General features: G+C 55.4%; 1 long non-coding RNA gene and 1 pseudogene across 1 annotated transcript; both read right to left on the bottom strand.

The window, feature by feature from the left end:
* Nucleotides 1–4,871: 4,871 nt before the first annotated feature.
* On the bottom strand, nucleotides 4,872–6,764 carry LOC149127483 (uncharacterized). The gene is made up of 3 exons (XR_016231236.1): nucleotides 6,546–6,764; nucleotides 6,132–6,161; nucleotides 4,872–5,226 (listed from the first exon to the last, which is right to left on the bottom strand). It is a non-coding gene; the product is annotated as an uncharacterized LOC149127483 (long non-coding RNA).
* Nucleotides 6,765–8,146: 1,382 nt separating this feature from the next.
* LOC100358520 (tudor and KH domain-containing protein pseudogene) lies at nucleotides 8,147–10,063 on the bottom strand (annotated as a pseudogene).
* Between the last annotated feature and the right edge of the window lie 8,661 nt (nucleotides 10,064–18,724).

Here is an 18,724-nt window from a genome sequence, read left to right as displayed (position 1 = left end):
GAGCCGCCATGTGGGGTCAGCCCAGAGCCGGGACCACAGACAAGCCAGCAGCCCCAGGCCTGCACCCTGCATCCAGGCAGACCACACTGACTTTGGTCTGAGCAGTTAGTTTCCCGTGGTCAATTATGGAATCCCAGACTCCTAGAATTCTTACAGAAATAGCCCCGTGCACAAGCCTTCCTGCGATGACCCAACCCTGCCTGGAAGCGACTGGCACATGGACCACTGCAGGTGAGCCCCTGTCAGTGTCCACTGCCGCACTGGGCTCCCGCAGCCCAAGCCGCAAGTTCACCTGGGCCCCCGCACGAAGGTCAGATTAGATGCACAAAACCCACCTGGCTGCCTTACCTGATTTTTCTTCTCAGAGCGGCAGCGGAAGCGAAAGTCGCGACTGTGGTGTTGGGGCGCCACCTGGTGGCTATTGTGCATACTGCTGTTCCCCAGAGCCCATGGGCAGAGCCTGTGTGTGTTTGTGTCTGTGTGTGTCTCTGTGTATTTTGTGCCTGTGTGTGTTTCGTGCTAGTGTGTGTGTGTCTTGCATGTCTGCATGTATGTCCACGTGTGTGTCTGTGTGTGTGTCCCTAACCACAATGGCTGGGAGCAGCTTGAGGGGCAATACCCTTTATTGTCTTGCAAACTTGCTTTCAAATCCCCAATCCACTCCTTACTGAGTAGCTGGCCTTGGACAAGTAGCTTAAACCCCCTAAGGGGCTAGTGTTGGGCCTAGGAGCTAAGCTGCTGCTTGGGACTCCTGGGTCCCATCCCCAAGGGCCTGGCTTTGCGTCTCAGCTCTGCTCCCCACTCCAGCTGCTGCCGAAATGTGCGCCCTGGAGGGCAGCAGAGGATGCGCCAAGTGCTTGGGTCTGTGTTACCCACATAGGAGACCCAGACTGAGTTCCCAGCTCCTGGCTTCAGCCTGGCCCAGTCCTGGCTGCTGCAGACATTTGAGGTGCGAACCACAAGCTGGGTGTGCGCGTTCTCACTCTGTCTTTGCCTATTAAATAAAATAAATCAATCCATAATGTTCACAGGTGCATGAGCCAGTGCATTCACCTGGAGAGTGAAATTGAGAACCCCCCTCCATACTGAGGTGCCTGGGGGCTGGGCCCGCGATTCTCCTCTCCGGGGTCGCTCAGCTGCCCCACAAGGGCAGGGGCCAGCCGTGGACGGTTCTGTGCTTCTTCCCTTTGCCACCCAGCTCTGTGCCTGACCCGCACGGCCTCCACCACCGCTGCCTGGCACAGTGCCCAGGGCACAGCAGGAGCCGTGGGGACTCACGGGGGGCCCCCCCGCACGGGAGCTAAGCACAGCCTGCGGCCCCAGGCTTGGTCTGGTGCCTTCTAGGCTCCCGTTGTCACCGAGGGCTGCCGGCTCTGTGCGAAGCTGGTTCCCCATCCAGCAGCAGTAGGAATGGCTGCTGGGCAGGACGAGGGGCTGGGTCAGCCCATGAGGGCCTGCACTGTCCTGAGCGGGTTCTGGGAGTCTGTAGATGCACGGGGCAAGGCGAGGGATGGGAAAGGGGATACAGGCTGAGCAGATGCAGCCGGCCAGGACGCTTGCCTGGGAGGGCCAGGCTGGGGCTTCCACAAGGGGTGCAGCCAGCACACGTGAGCCCAAAATGCAAGGACACATGGTGGTGGGGGGAGCAGTCTGCTGTCCTTACAGGCTCCAGGCCATCTTCCTTTCTGGTTTTAAACATTTACTTATTTATTTGTTTGAAAGGCAGAGTTAGAGAGAGACAGAGGGAAAGAAAGAGCTCTTCCATCCTCTGGTTCATTCCCCAAATGGCTGCAACAGCCAAGGCTGGGCCAGACCAAAGCCAGGAGCCAGGGACTTCCTCTGGGTCTCCCAGGGGCCCAAGCACTTGGGCCATTGTCATCCTACCTCCCAGGTGCATTAGCAGGGAGCGGGATCAGAAGTGGAGCAGCCGGGACTGGAACAAAGTCCCCTGGCATGGGATGGGGTTGTCCCAAGCCACAGCTGAGCCTGCTGTGCCACAGCCACCCACCAAGGTCTCCCTTCCTGACCACGTGGGGGGGGGGGCGTGGGGCTGGGATTGTGGCGTGGCGGGCTAAGCTGGCTTGAATCCGGTTCCTGGAACTAGTTACAGCTGAGTGCTCTGACTGCCGGCCTCCCGCCTCTTTTCACATCTTCCAGGAGAGGAGATCCACTTTTTCACTTGCTGGTCTTTCCCGGGGAATAACGGGGGCCCTCAGCTGACCGGTTTCCCGGAGCTCCCCAGTCCCTGCTTTTAGAGACACAGACAGGAAGGAAAGCAGCGGTCATGTCCACGCGTGTGGCACTCGGGCTGCTGGCTGGGACCCCTGTGCCCTGCACTGGAGCACCTGGGTTCCAGTCCCAGCTCTGGCACCTGACACCAGCTTCCTGCTGATGCAGATGTTGGGAGGCAGCCGTGAAGGCTCAAGTGGCTGGGTTCCTGCCACCCACGTGGGAGGAACTCCTGGATGGAGTTCTTGGCTCCTGACTCCGACCTTAACCGAGCTTCAGCTGTTTCAGGCATTTGGGGAGTGAATCAGGAGATGAGGCCTTGGGAACATCAAAACCACTCACACTGGGGCTGGGGGTTTGGCCTCATGGTTGAGACGCCCACAGCCCACACCACAGCGCCTGTGTTAGTGCCCACGCCCAGCTCCTGACATCCTGCCGATGCACACCTGGGAAGCAGCCATGATGGCTCAGGTGCATTGGCTCCCTGCTACCCACATGGGAGACCTCGCTGGAGTTCTGGGCTCCTGGCTTCGGCCTGTCCTGGTCTCAGCCATTGCAGGCATTTGGGGAGTGAACCAGCAGATGAGAGTTCTTCCTCTCTGTTTCTCTTCTTCCTTCCTTCCTTCTTGCCTCCCTCCCTCCCTTCCTCCTTCCTTTCCTCTCTCTCTGTCTCTGTCTCCGTTTCTCTCTGATGCTCCATCCATCTGGAAGTGGTACTTGTCCTCAGCAAGTGACCGCATCCAGTGTCACCGTCTGTGGTAGCGTCCAGGCACCTGTGCCTGCCGAGGCGATGCACAGAGAAAGACCTCACATGACCCATGCAGCAGCCACTGACTCCAGTGAGGGGGAAAAAAGATGGACAAGTCCAAAGTGAGGCAGGTCTTCAAGACAGCTGGCTGGGGCTTCCAACACATCACTGCTATGAAGCCAAGAGAATTCTCCTAAATGCAAAGGCACCACTGAGACGGGCGTTGGGGCACGGTGGTTAAGCCTGCACTCGCGACGCCTGCATCCCATATCAGAGGACCTGGTCTGAGTCCCAGCCGCTCCACTTTCAATCCAGCTTCCCGCTAATGCACCTGGGAAGGCGGCAGATGGAGGCCCAAGCATCTGGGGAGTAAACCAGCATGTGGAAGATCTCTCTCCCTCTCTGTCACTCTGCCTCTCAGATAAAATCTTTTTTAAAAAGCCACTACAGTAAACAGCCATGACATGTAAGTGTAATGTGTGATCTAGATTGGACCCGGAGCCCCCAAAATCCATTTCCAGAGATGTCTGGGAGATGATTATGAAAAATTGAAGATGGGTGGTGCTGTGGCATCATAGGCTAAGCCTCTGCCTGCAGTGTTGGCACCCCATATGGGCACTGGTTCTGATCTAGTGTTCTGCTATGGCCTGGGAAAGCAGTAGAAGACGGCCCAAGTACTTGGGCCCCTGTGTGGGGAGCAACTCGGACTAAGTTACTGGAATTAAGACTTATTCTATGCATCTGCTCTCCCACAATATGGCGCTGAGAGAGGAGTAAACAGCTTCTACACAGCTGCCTCCAGTTCAACCAGTAACCTGCAGGAGCTGATCCTGCTCCTGATTGGAGGAGAGCAGCATGCTTGGCGTGTGGGTAGCAGAGTTGGGATTGGTGGAAGAGGACTATAAAGGAGGAGAGAGACAACATGCACCAGGAACATCTATCTGAAGGAACACCCGAGCAGCCCCCGAGAGAGCCGGCCGGCCGTGTGCCACTCCCCTGCGGAAGTGGGGAAAGTGGCAGAGGGAACCGCCCTTCCACGGAGGTGGAAGGGTCGGTAGCCAACCCGGGAAGAACCAACAGCAAACCCGGGAAGGGCCGAGCAGACAAAAGAACAGCGCAGGGTCCTGTGTCGTTCCTCCACGAAGAGGGGGAGCGACATAATGGTGCTGTGACTCGGATATGAAGCCTGGGAGGCATAATGGTGCCGTGACTCGGATAGGAAACCTAGGCAGGGTTTAGTGTCGTTCCTCCACGAAGAGGGGGAGCGACACCCCTGTACCTTCATGGGAGAACTGGAAGAAGCTCTGGGCTCCTGGCTTCTGGCTCCTGGTTCTGGATCAGCGAAGCTCTGGTCATTGCAGCCATCTGGGGAGTGAATCAGCAGACTAAAGACCTTTCTCTCTGTCTCTCCTTCTGTCTGTAACTCTAGCTCTCAAACAAATAGATAAAATCTTAAAAAAAAAAAAAAAAAGAAAAACCAAATATAGACGGATTATTAGACATTACTGAATGACTGTTTCTTTTCTCGAGTGTGAGACGGCATCCCAGGGATCTGGGACAGTGATCCTATTCTGAGTAGATGCTCGCTGAAGGATTTATGGGGTAAATGTCACCAAGTCTGCAGCTTCCAAACTGTTCCACACACAAACGTATGTGTGTGTGCACGTGTGTGCATATCCACAGAGCTACTTATATCTACCTCAGAGCTATGGAGAGAGAAAGAGAGAAGCCAAATACGGCAAATAAGAATTGGTGACTAGGGGTGGGTCTTGTGGCATAGTAGGTTAAGCACAGCTTTGGACACCTGCATCCCGTATTGGAGCGCTGGTTCAAGTCCCAGCTGCACCACTTCTCATCCAGCTCTCTATTATGGCCTGAGAAGGCAGTAGAATATGGCCCAAGTCCTTGGGCCCCTGAACCCGTGTGGGAGACCTGGAAGAGGCTCCTGGCTCCTGGCTTCAGCTCGGCCCAAGTCTGCCTGTTGTGGCCCTTTGGAGAGTGAACAAATGGATGGAAGACCTCTCTCTGTGTGTCTTTAAAATACTTTGTTTTTAATCAGTGACTCTGGGTGGGGCGTTCCTGTCATTCCTGGAGCCGCAGGGTCAGCTTCTCCGTAGGTCGGGGACCTCCTCACATTCAGTTTTGGGGTGAGCCCCCCCGAAGCAGCAGCTGCTGAGCACAGCGCAGGGGTGCTGACGGTATCCTTGGTGAGGGGTAACTTCATTACCAGGCCCTCCTGGGCAGGGCTCCTGCGGGCAGAGCCGCCCTGGCCGTGTCAGTGTCTGGTCTGGAGACCCAGGCGCCACCCGCACCCGGCCTGCTCCTGGCTGGGGAGCTTCCTGCAGCCTGCAAGCACCCGCGTGAAGCAGGTGGATCCGGCGGCAGCGCAGGGGCCCAGGGTCGGGCAGCCCCATCTCGCGGTCCCCACGCGGCTGGGGTGCCCAGGGCCCGCAGGGCTCTCAGCACCCGCGGCTCAAACACAGGGTCCTCCAAGATGGGCAGACGGCAGGGACGCGGGGCCCAGGCCTAGGCCGCGGCACTCAGTAGCTCAGCGCCCAGGCAGGCCCCCGCAGGCCGGAAATGGGGGCTCCGCGCTGGTCCTCCTGCCCCAGGGAACGTGGGGACCCCCTCGGCGACGCCAGCCGGGGAGATCCCAGTCCTCACCCCCTCCCTTCTCTCTTCCTCCTGGGCCCTGGGGGAAAGACACCCTAAGTCTTCCTGATTTCCCTCAGCTGTGTCTACATCACCAGGGCAATCTCCGGGGCCTGGAGTTTCCAGGGGAGGCCCCGAGGGAGCCGCTGAAATAACTAAGAGTGGCTGAGGACCTGCGTCACACACACACACACACACACACACACACACACACACACACACACACACACACCGACTGCGGCTTGACGGTTGCTCCCAGCAGGACCTGGAAGCCGAACCCCGCTCTGCAGGTGCATCACCGCAACTGGCCAGGAGGGGGCAGCGCAGAGCCGAGAACCGCCAGGCCCGGGCTCGCAGACGCCGCGCCGGCCCCGGCAGGGCCCCCTGCGCGCTTGGGGGAGTTCCCTGGACTTAGCCGCGTGCGGCGTGGGCCGGGCAGCCGGGGGCCCGGACACCGACGAAGTTGGAGCTATCCAACCTGCAGCAGCTTTCATGATTTTACCTGACAATCAGGGGTTCTCATCCACACTGCCTGTAGATTCCAAAACAAACAAACAAACAAACAAACAAAAACCAAAATAACCTGTTATTCATTTGAGAATCAGACAGAGAAAGACAGCAAAAACTCTTCCATCCACTGGTTCATTTCCCAAATGCCTGCAACAGCCCAGGCTGGGCCAGGCCGAAGCCTAGCGCCAGGAACTCCATCCAGGTCTCCCATGTGGGTGGCAGGGGCCCAAGGACTGGAGCCATCACCTGCTCCTCCGAGAAGCAAATGGCCGACTGCTGGGCTGCCCGGTGCCTCCGTGGCCCGGAGACAGAAAGCGGCCGGGCCGCAAGGGCTGCAGCGCAGCCTGGGAGAGAAAGCCACAAAGCAGCGGCACGGGAATCGGGCGGCGCCCGGGTGTCTGCCCACCTAGAGCACACGGAGGTCCATCCAGAGTGGCCGAGTCCCCTGGGCCAATCCCAAAGTCCCCGACTCAGGCCTCAGCCCCCGCGTCTGAGCCACAGCCTCGGAGCTCCAGTCTTGCCCGCCGAATCGCGTCCCCGGATCGGCTGCGTCGGGGTGCGCGAAGCCCAGGTCTGCTGTCCGTGAGTTCAGCAGGAGGATGGGTGCCCCGGGGGCGGGGCGAGAGACAAGGGGAGGGCGGGGCTTCCCAGAGAACTGTGAGGGGGTCTCAGCTCCGCCCAGCCTCGCTGTGAGACTGCTGGGCAGGCCTGGCCTTGAACCCTGGCACCACCACTCACTGGCTTATCCATCCCAAGTTTCCTTTGTTGTAGGGTTGGGGTGATAAGCACAGATGTGGGGGGCGGTGCTGTGGTGTAGTGGGTTAACCCGCAGCTTGGGACACCATCATCACAGTGCACATGTTGGAGACCTGGCTGCTCCACTTCCAATCCAGCTACCTGCTAATGCACCTGGGAAATCAGCAGAAGTCGGCCCAAGTCCCCAGACCCCTGCACCCATAAGGGAGACTGGGTGGAATTCTAGGTTCCAGGCTTTGTCCTGGCCCAGCCCTGGCTGCTGAGGCCATTTGGGGAGTGAAGATTCTCTCCTCTCTCTCTCTCTCTCTCTCTCTCTCTCTCTCTCTCTCATGCTCTGCATTTCATATAAATAAATAAATCTTGGGGGGAAAAAGACCACACACAATTCAGTACCAACACGTTTAATTGGCCTCTGGGTGTCTTGATTCAGAACTCCATGTTCTCTCTCCTCTCTCTCTCTCTCTCTCTCTCTCTTTTTTTTAGGTTTATTGAGGACTTTATTTAGCAAAGGGTTCCCAAAATGATTTAAACAGAAGTAGATAGGTTCTTTCTCTCTGGATACATACAGATATTGCACTAGCAATTTAGAATATTTCCTGAGTTTCCTCTCTCCTACTCAACTAAAATTTTACGGAGAAATAGCACTATTTCAAAAACCTGTCAGTAATAACGTCAGCTGGGGCTGGGAGGCAGTTTTCCCACTTCCTGATGCTTTCTTATAGAATCGAGCTGATTGTGGCCTTTACCTCCTGACTCCTGCAGTTGAGTTCCAGCTTTGAATCTGCCACTCAAACATTCCCCTAACCAGAGACACCTGATGAGGCGTCGGACAGCTGCAGAATCATTACTTGAAATCAGCAAACCCTGGCTGCTTCCCAGCTTGGAGGAGGACACAGCCTTGCAGCTAACACACATTACAGCGGGCAGGGGGATGGAAGAGCCCGGAAACAACGCATCCGTGTTCGCTGAGGGAGTGGAGTACGGAGTGTGGAGGGGATGTGTCTCCCCTCTGCCCCACTCTTTCTGGTAGTCCAATAGAAGGAGAAAATGACTGTGGTCCACAGCAAGCCAGAACACTTGTGCAATGCAGGAAAGACTGCTGGATCTTTTATTACAAATTCCTCTGCAGACAACCAGATCAAAGCAAAGCAGACGGCGGTGCCAGCTGTAGCCCAGACTCCAGAGCAGGTAGTCCTCTTCAAGGTTATCCTCACCAGACACAGAGGCAGCTGCTGATAAGCTGAGGCAGGAGAGAGAGTGCGCCACCTCTCCAGGGCTCTTCCGGGTCTCTGGGCATGCTCCCGAGAGAGGCGTCTGTCTCCGTGACCCCATCCTTCAACATGTCTGGGTCATCCTTGTTGTCATCCATGTATTCAGGAACCTCAACTGCATATCCTTTGGGAATCAATTCTAGCCCAACGTCAATATCCTTCCCATTGCTAGTGTCATAAAGGTAAATCTCTGGCCAGGTTGACATCCCAGTCGACATAGCTCGAAATCTTGGCCACCAGGGGCTTCCACTCATAGCAGTAGGCGAGTCTGTCAAACTCATCCATAGCCTCCTCCTCCCACTGTTCACCTACGGGGGTGACCCCTGCCAGACTGCACTCTATTGCTTGGAATGGCAGGCTCAGGAAGTCACTCCTGAGAGCTCTGACATCCGTCAGCGGACATTCTCCATTATCTCCATAGTCAACAAAGTAGAGGTCCAAGTTCCCATTCTCCATAATGTCAGCGACTCTGGCTCGAAACCACTTACTGGTTTGAGGCAAAGTTGCTGCTACGATGTCTCCCACATTTGCTTTCAAGTCCTCAAGTGGACTTTTGTCATAATACTGGGTCATCTCTTTGATGAGCTTATCCAACTGCATGCTTCGGGAGCCAAGGATTTGGATCCAAAAGTGGTTAGGGTGTTCAGAAGCTGTGGCATAGACGTCCAGATACTCATCAGCATGGAAGCTGAAGTCGGGACTAGGAATTTGAAACATGGCCATCTCTGGACTGTCCTGGGCCTGGTCATCAACAGGCTTCTCCCAGGAACTCTCTTTTGGCTCAACACTCACGTTGCCACCTCCTTTGTGGGGAGAAACCTCCAGGGGTGCAGCCTGTCCCATGCGGGAACTGGTGTTTTTCCTCACAGCCAACTCTCCACGTCCTCCTGGCTCTGTCACATCCTCCCTTTTCACACTGATCGGCTGCTTCCGTGGGACTCTGGTTTCTGCAGAATGGGCAATTCTCTTTTGAAGTTCATCTTCTGACACTTTCTCTAGTATCAAATGCTTGGCTGCTGTCACTTCTTTTTGGGTTCCTGAGATTTTTATAAGTCTTGTTAGTAGTAAGGTCCCCTCAGATTCTTTGTCACAGGTAATTTTAGCTCCAGAAGCTTTACAGATGGAACGAATTGTCTCACCACCTCTCCGTATGAATCTGCCCACAGATCTCTGGGGAACGGAGAGCTGCTCGGACACCGGGGTATTCTCCGTCAGGATGATGGCGGCCTTGGCCTTGCACACTTGAACAGGAAAGCCGCTGATGAGCAGCACCCGCTCATCACCCACATCTTCCGTGTCCACGTCAATCCGAGCGCCAGTCTGTTTCCGCAGCTGTTTAATATTGGCTCCTTGCCGGCCAGTGATCAGCTTCACAGCCTCTTGGGGAACCCGCATCTCTACCTCGGTGTCATCTTCCCCAACAAATGTGAGCCGCTCCTCTCGGCTTTCTCTATACCTGCGGTATAGAATATAGACAATTGTTGCACTGGCTGGGATCCCAAGGCCCAGGGCTACCTTCTGAATTGTGGACAGGTTTGTCCAGGCAGTCCGTTCGGTCGACATTTTTTGCTGTACCAATTTATATCCGCTTCTCCAGTCAGCTGGAGCACGCCGCCTCGCACCTCAGCGCAGTCGCCTCCGCGTCTGCCTCTTCGCACTCTCCATGTTCTCTTGAATAACTACAGGTTCTGTGAGAGGCGGAGTCTACCCCTTGGAGAACTTGACCCTGGATGGGTTTTGCGAGCAGCTTGTGAGGGAAGCGACCCAGAGCGACTGCCAAAGCCAGGTGCGCTGGAAAAGCCTGCTCAGCTTCTGACTTGTGGGCTGGGTCATTCGCTCTGGGTCCCCGTACCGCGGGGTAAGAGCTCTGAGCGCCCTCTAGGTGGCGCTGCTGGGAAGACACCGGGCGTCACCCGGAGTCAGGACATGGGCGGGCAGGAGCTCGGCTCATCAGCTCCAGCCAAGTTCTGGCCACCATGGGGTTCTTCCTGGCTGAGGTCCAGATAGCGCGGAGCGGAAGACACACCGCTCCTGCTGGGCCCCACCCAATTCCTCACCAACGAACCCAAGAGCGGATGAGACTGCTGTTCCAGGTGCTGAGCTAAGGGGCCATTTGTTGCGGGGTATGGGGCTACGGAAACGGGGATCCCTTTGAAATACCTGGACAGGTAGCACACCTTTACCTTTTCCCATTCACGTCTCTCCCTCCTCCCTTGCTACATAGATGTTTACAGTGGGCGTTGTGTCGCAGCAAGTTAAGCCACTGCCCGGGAGGCCCGAATCCCAATCGCGGTGCTCTTCTGAATCCCTGGCTGCTCCGCTTCTGATCCAGCTCCCTGCTAAGGTGCCTGGGAAAGCAGCAGAGGATGGCCCCAGTACCTGGGCCCCGGCCACCCACATGGGAAACTCAGATGGAGTTCCTGGCTCCTGGCTGCAGCCTCAAAGATCCCTCCCTCCCCCTGATTTCTTCCTTGCAGACATGTGTTCGCTTGTGACCCCGCTGTCCCTGGAGGAGGTGGGGAGACTGCAGAACTGGGGGGCGGAGTCAGCACAGGGGTTTCGCTGCCCACCCTGCTCCACACCAGTCCAAGTCATCCCAGGTTCCTTCTGGTGTGACAGCACTCTTAGCTCTGCCCGCCCACAGCACCACACCTCGTCCTGTTCCGCACTTGGTGGGCGTGGCTCTGTAACACCTGAGCTGCTGATGGCATGTGACCTAGGAATTAGGACAGTCATGTCCCACATCAGAGGGCCAGGGCTTGACACACACCTCTGGCTCCAGACTCTGCTTCCTCCACGGGGAGGGGGGAGAGGGGGGCAGAGTGATGGCTCCAGCTATTGGGTTCCTGCCTCTCCATGGGAGACCTGGCTCCTGGCAGGGACCCTTGTGGACACTGGGGAGTGAGCCAGCAAATGGAGCTCCACCCCCCACTGCCGCCCATCTCTCTCCCCCTTCTCATGGGAGACCTGGATTGAATTCCTGGCCCCTGGACCTGACCATTATGGGCATTCGGGGAATGAGGCAGCAGGTGGAAGCTCTGTCTCAGTCTCTCTCTCTCTCTGGCTCAAATAAATAAATAAAAATGTTAAAGAAAAAAACAAAACAGGCCCATGTTGTGGCATAGCGGGTTAAGCACCTGCCTGATTAAGGTGACATCCCACATGGGTACCAGTTTGTGTCCTAGCTGTTCCACTTCTGATCCAGCTCTCTGCTAGTGTGCCTGGGAAAGCAGTGGAGGAATGCTTGGGCCCCTACCTCCCACAAGGGAGACAGGTATGGGGCTCCTGGCTTCTGACTGGCCTAGCCCCAGCTGTTGTGGTCATTTAGGAAGTGAACCAGCAGATGGAAGATTCTGTGTGTGTGTGTGTGTGTGTGTCTCCCTCTCTCTCTGTGTGACTCTGACTTTCAAATAAATAGATAAATCTAAGAAAGAAAGAAAGAAAGAAAGAAAGGCGCCAATCTCTCCCCCTCCATAAGCTCGGGTGCTTGAGGCAAGGCAGATGACAGAAATGAGCTGAGTAAGTACTTCGCAGAGAGACTGAACATGTAGGAGGTACCACAGAGCCAGCTAGGGCTAGGATGAGCCGGGTGCGGTAGGCACAGTCAGAGCTGGCCTCTGAGCAAAGAGGCCAAGGCTGAGGGGCAAGTCTCTGCTTAGCCAAAGGCTGCTCAAGCTCCTGGCTCTTCTCCTGGGTCCACCATGCACTTCCCTGGAAAATCCAATTTTAGCAAAAACCCCTGCTACATCTAATTTGCAAACCCAATGTCTAATCCTGGTGACCTGAACAGAGTCCTCAGTCTTCTTCAGCCCCTGGGTGATGCCTGCTCACTCCTGCCTGTCCTCAGCCACCATCCATCCTGTAGGGTTGGCTTAACCAGCATCCCCTACCTGTCCTTAGCCAGCCATCCTGTAGGCTTAACTTAGCACCTCCCACCTGTCCCAGCCACCATCCATCCTAGGGTTGACTTAGCCAACATCCCTGCATACCCTTAGTCACCATCCACCCTAGGGTTGACTTAGCCAGCATCCCCCACCTGTCCTTAGCCAGCCATCCTGTAGGCTTAGCTTAGTCAGCATCCCCCACCTGTCCCAGGCACCTGTTCTCAGCCACCATCCATCCTAGGGTTGACTTAGCCAGCATCCCTTACACCCCTCTTGATTCCTCTACGTCACTGTCCAGTCTCGGATCCCACCCTGCTCCTCAGCTGGCATCCCCACTTGCCCATGCTGTATTCAGAGTTGAGCCCAATCTCTCTCCTCGTTGCAATCCCATGGTGGTGCTCCTGGATAAAGGCTGCCTTTTTGTGCTGTTAACAAAGGTCTTTGGGTGATGTTTGCTTGAACTGAACGCTGTGCAGCGACCTGCATGTTCCCACTATGTTTTATCTGGCATGTAAAATTATCATTATGAGGCATAGCAGAAGATGCCTTAGAAATAGCTTGAGTGACATGGGGCCCATGTTGTGGTATAGCAGGTTGAAGCCACAGCCTGAAGAACCGCCATCCCATATGGGCACTGGTTTGAGTCCCAGCTGCTCCACTTCCAATCCAGCTCCATGCTAATGTGCCTGGGAAAGCAGCCAAAGATGGCTCCAAGTACTTGGGCCCCTGCATCCATATGGGAGACCTGCATATGGGAGACCTGGAGGAAGCTCCTGAGTCTCTTGTAGCCATCTGGGGAGTGAGCCAGCAAATGTAAAATCTCTCTCTCTATCTCTCTCTGTCTTTCAAATCAATCAATAAATAAAAGAATGCAAATACAAATAGGAAAGAGACAAAGAAAGAAATAGCCTGAGTGGCTCCTCCTCTGAGAGAACCCAAGCTCTTCCCAGGGACCTAACCTTGGCCCCTTTGTCAGTGCTAATGTTTTATTACACAGCTTATGGCAAGAATAATGTAGTTTCCAAATGATCCATATCTCCTAAAAAATTTATGTCCTGGATGGAGCCCAAGTGGATCTCACATTGTCATCTCTATAGTAACCAGTCTCCTAAAAAAAAAGAAGAAGAATTTTATTTATTTGAAGGGCAGAGAGACAGGGACAAACATACAGAGCTCTCCCATCTGCTGGTTTACTCCTAAATGCCTGCGTCAGACAGGACTGCACCAGCCGGGAGCCAGGAACTCAGTCTGGGTCTTCCTGGCGAGTGGCAGGGACCCAAGTATTTGAACCACCACCTGCGGCCTCCCGGGTCCTCAGGAGCTGCAGTGGGACTGGAAGGCAGGCCCTGTGACCCAGGGTGTGGGTGTCCTTGTCCCAGTTTCCTGCTCCAGTCATGGGCCTTTCACGTCCAGCTTCTCGCCTAAGGGAATGTTTTCCGGCCTCACCCCTGTTTTTGCTGTGTCAAGTGCCATCCCTTCATACATTTCCATGGGACAGCCTCAGACAGAATGCTGGATCCACTGGTACTGAATCCTTTTCTTTTCTTTTCTTTTCTTTTCTTTTCTTTTCTTTTCTTTTCTTTTCTTTTCTTTTCTTTTCTTTTCTCTTCTCTTCTCTTCTCTTCTCTTTCTTTCTTTCTTTCTTTCTTTCTTTCTTTCTTTTTTATTAGATTTATTTATTTCAGAGGCAGAGTTACAGAGAGGGAAAAATAGAGCTGGTTCATTCCCCAAATGGTCACAAGAGCCAGAGCTGGGCCAATCCAAAGCCAGGAGCCAGGAGCTTCTTCCGGGTCTCCCATGCGGGTACAGGGGCCCAAGGACTTGGGCCATCTTCTACTGCTTTCCCAGGCCATAGCAGAGAGCTGGATCTGAAGTGGAACAGCTGGAACAAGAGCCGGCACCCATATGGGATGCTGGTGCCATAGGTGGAGGCTTAGCCTACTGCACCACCTGCCGGCAGCACCCCCCCCCCATCCTTTTTTATATTTTTTATTTGAAATCATGGTAAGACCCTAAGGAGGAAGGACCACCTTCTTCTTCTTCTCCTTCTTCTCCTCCCCCTCTTACTCCTCCTCCTTTTTTTAAGATCTATTTATTTATTTGAAAGTTACAGTTACACAGAGAGAAGGAGAGCCAGAGTGAAAGAGAGATCTTCCATCTGCTGGTTCACTCCCCAACTGACCACAATGGCTGGAGCTGTGCCGACCTGAAGCCAGGAGCCAGGAGCCTCCTCCAGGTCTCCCATACAGCTGCAGGGGTCCAAGGACCTGGGCCATCCTCCACTGCTTTCCCGGGCCATAGCAGAGAGCTGGATTGGAAGTAGAGCAGCCAAGTGTTGAACCAGCGCCCATATGGATGCTGGCACTGCAGGCAGCGGCTTTACCCAGAAGGACATTCTGACATGTGCTGCAGCGTGGTGAACCTTATGGACATGAAGCTGAATGAAACAAGAGATGGGAAAGCACCCAAATGGTAGGATTCTATGCACAGGAGGGTCTGGGGTCCTAGAAGCTATGCAGAAACAGAAAATGAAAGGGCACTTGCCAGTGTCTGGGCGTGGGCGTGCTGGGTGGGGGAGGGGACTTGTCAACAGATCAGTGGTCTGGAGCTTCTATTGCACACATAGAGGAGGCTCTGGAATTACACAGCCCCGTGAGTAGACCCAACACGCTCGAGCTGCGTTCACACAGAAGTGGTTAAAGCAGGCCCAGCGGGGTGGGCACCCGGCGGAGAAGAGAAGACGCCATGTGGATGCCCGCATTCCATATCGGAGTGCCTGGGTTCCATCCCAGCTCCCCAGACCAGCTCCCTGCTAATGCGGGCCCTGGGAGGCAGCAGGTGATGGCTCAAGTAATGGGGTTCCAGTTGCCCATGTGGGAGACCAGGGTTGAGTTCCAGCTCCCAGCTTAGGCCCCAGGCCTGTCTCTCTCTCGTCTCTCGCTTTCACAATATTTTAAAAGGGACAAGAGTTTCTTGGCTTGGCCTAACTGTGACCATCAGTCTGCCTGGCCTCCTGCACTGCTAAGGGAGTCCTTGGTCCCCACGCTGGGGTAACGGGAGTATTGGAACCTGAGCCTGCCTCAGTGCATGCCTGCAGCATTGAGGACCTCTGACCCTCAGCTCTTGGGTTGTGCATCTGGCCAAGGGCTGTCCTTCCGCTCCGGGGAGCCTTCTTCTGTGCCCCGCCCAGGGAGGCGGGCCTAAGGAGGCGTATCCAAGGAGGCGGGCCCAGGCTCTGTGCTCCGAGCTGCAGCCTTCACAATGCGTGGACCACCACACAGGCCTACTGTCCCCCTAGGGCTGCCCTTGACCTCTGACTTTCACCTGGAGGCCCCAATTCACATGGAAATCTTGCTGGGCAGGGTAGGACCCCAGTCATTAGCACTTCCACGTGAATGCGCAGCCCCAGCAGGTGTGACACATTCCCACCCCACGAGCAATGCCACCAGCCTCACTTCCCCAAAAGGCAGCCACCAGGCTCCTGTAGCTTATTGAGGTGGACTTGTAAATTAACCTCCATTCAAGTGTAAAATTCATTGCTCAGTCCTACCTAATGGCCACAGATGGCTCTGCTATCCAGCGAGACAGCCCAGGAAAGGAAGAGTGCCATCATGGCAAACTCCCCAGGACAGCAAAGGTGCCCCTCCGGCACCCTGCCCTGCATCCCCTCCCCCTCCCAGGCTCACCCCTCCCTGGTGTGCCTTGGCCCTGAAAAGTCTTAGTGGTAAGGACCACCTGGTACTTTGTAGGACTTTTTTTTTTAATTCATTTTATTTTTAAAGATTTATTTATTTATTTTAAAGGCAGAGTTGCCAAGAGAAGTGGAAAGAAAGAGAGAGAGAGAGGTTTTCCATCTGCTAGTTCACTCCCCAAATGGCCCCAACAGCCAGATCCAAGCCAGCCCAGTCAGGGGTCAGGAGCTTCTGGGTCTCCCACATGGGTGCAGGGCCCAAGCACTTGGGCCATCTTCCACTGCTTTCCCAGACTGTCAACAGAGAGTCGGATTGGAAGTGGAGCAGCTGGGACTTGAACCAGCGCCCACATGGGATGCCTGTGGGGCAGGTTGTGCCGCTACCCACTGTGCCGCAGTGCTGGCCCTGGTAGAAGTTTTTCTAGCATCTCTGTCCTCTATCTCCTGGGTGCCACCAACCTCTCTTTTCCATGCTGGGACAACCGAAAGTGTTTCCAGCTGTTCTCAATTGCTCAGAGGTGGGGGGAGCAACCTATCTCCAATCCAAACCCTTGGTTGCAGGACAAAACCCTGCAGATCAGGCTGTTTGAGCCTTTGGTATCTCCGTGCACTTACTGTTTTGTGGGTCTCCTCTCCTGACTCTGCTCCAGCCTCGAGGCAAGGGACCTTGTTTAGGGAAGCTGTGGTGGAGAGAAGGGTGCAAAGGGTCACCCCTCAGACAGGGCCTGCCTGCAAAGTGGGAGGGGAGGAGGACCTTGGAAATGACCTGCTTTGGGGCCCTGGCCCTGGCCCTGTGGACAGCTCATTCTTGACCCTCAGTGAGAGGCCATGTTGGCAGGGATGTGAGTGGCAGCGCTGGGGCCTGGTGGCCTTCATATCTTGGCGCAGGCTTTGGGAGAAGCAGGAATGCAGATTGGGGCCGGCACTGTGGCATAGCAGGTAGAACCACTGCCTGTGACACCGGCATCCCATATGGTTGCTGGTTCGAGTCCCAGCTGCTCCACTTCCGATCCAGCTCTCTGCTATGGCCTGGGAAAGCATGGAAGATGGTCCAAGTGCTTGGGTCCCTGCACCCATGTGGGAGACCCAGAAGAAGCTCCTGGCTCCTGGCTTCAGCCTGGCCCAACACTGGCCATTACGGCCATCTACGGAGTAAACCAGTGGATGGAGGATCTCTGTCTCTGTCTCTCTCTCACTGTAACTTTTTAAAAATAAATTAACCTTTTTTTAATTTGAGAGTTATAGTTAACAGACACAGAGGGAGATACAGAGAAAAAGGCCTTCTATCTACTGGTTTACTCCCCAAATGGCTGCAACAGCCGGAGCTGGGCTGATATGAAGCCAGGATCTTCTTCTAGGTCTCCCACATGGCTGCAGGGGCCCACGAACTTGGGCCGTCCTCCATTGCTTTCCCAGGCCACAGCAGAGAGCTGGACTGGAAGTGAGCCAACGCCCATGTGGGCTGCCAGCACTGCAGGCAGCAGCTTTACTCACTGCACCACAGCGCTGGCTCCAATAAATAAACCTTTTTTAAAAAACTAATAATAAAAAAGGAAGAACGCAGACTGGCACTGATGTTCCTGGCGTCTGATGGACTCTGAATCCCAAGCCCGCTGAGTTCTTTTCCTCGCCGTGGCTGCCCCTGTCACCTTGGACTTTAAGGCAGAGGCCGAGGTGAAGTGGTTCCTGTGCACCCACAAATATTCCAAGCACCCACTTTCTGTGTGTGCAGAGACATCGGCGGCTGGCATCCCCACAGCCCATCCCGACAGGGGCGGCCCCCTCACAGCCCAAGGACTCATGGGTAATGACCGAACCTCACTCCCCTGGGAACGGTGCCCAGGGAATATACTGTTGCAGGTAACCGCGAGTAAGAGCCGAGTCGGCAAAGAGGGTGGAGGAATAAATCTCCCGCTGCCTCCAGGGAGTGCACGCGTTCTGACAAAGCCATCCACAAGCACTGCTGAACCCGCAACAGCCCAGATGCTGGGCTGCACGGGGAGCCAGAGACCTGGCCCTCCCCGCAGTGGCCCAAAAGGCAAAGACTGCCCCATGCTTCAGCTCCAAGTGGGTGGGGCCCTTGTCTGGGATTTGAAGGTCTCTCCTAAAGACCTGGTGAATTTCCCAGTGGATATGTGGTGGGGGGAGGGACACTCAGGGGAGCAGTTGGGATAATCTTCGTCCTCATTGGATCACCAGCAAACTCCTATTCATCCTTGAACACTTAGCTCTCCAGTCACCTCCCCCAGGAAGCCCTCCCTGAGCCCTGGCCTTCCTCGCTCTGCAGCTCTGCAACTGACTCAGTCTCCATTACACCTTTTGCCTGCCTCTTGGCTTCTGTAGCCTACAGGTCACCTTTCCCTGAAACACTTGGGAGCACTGGGCGGGGTCCCCAGGAAGGCCAGTCTGTGCTGGCTTCCAGTCCTACACAGGTTTCTGGAGTCACTCTGTCCCGCCGTCTTGGTCCCTTCTCCCTCTCTCCTGTTCCACTGCCCCGAGCATCCTCTGGGATTCCCCAGTCAGGGCTGGGAGCAGAAACACAGGTTTTTCCAGAAGACTTGGGAACCGCAGGAGGGAATGACACCGCAGCGCCCGACAGAGGGCGCTCCAGACCTGCAGGCTGCCCACTGGACTCCACCTAGCAGGCCCTCAAGGGGCTTTCTGGGGTGCACCCCACCTCCACATGACGTGCACAGACCCCCGGTGAGGATCCCGCCATGATCCCCCCTCTGGGGCCAGGGAGCGCCACCCCCCAATTGCCCCACCATTTCCGCCTCTAGGTCTCCTCCTCCGCCTGCGCCCGCGGCCTCAGATCCTGTGTCAGCCGCAGCTGCAGGGCTGCAGGGTGGACAACACTTCTCAGCCGCCGCGGCCCCGGCAAGCTCAGCGCCAGGCCTCCGGTGTAGGAGGATTTCTGGCTTGAGCTTTTCAGTATTTTTTTTTTTTTTTTTCAAAACAAAGAGCAGTCGTTGCCCAACGATGA

The sequence above is a fragment of the Oryctolagus cuniculus genome, chromosome 3 (assembly GCF_051225735.1).
Source record: "Oryctolagus cuniculus isolate XC-2025 breed Fujian yellow rabbit chromosome 3, ASM5122573v1, whole genome shotgun sequence".
Classification (NCBI taxonomy): Eukaryota; Metazoa; Chordata; class Mammalia; order Lagomorpha; family Leporidae; genus Oryctolagus; species Oryctolagus cuniculus.
Note: the sequence above shows the minus strand (reverse complement) of the source record. Positions and strands in the feature narration are given on the sequence as shown.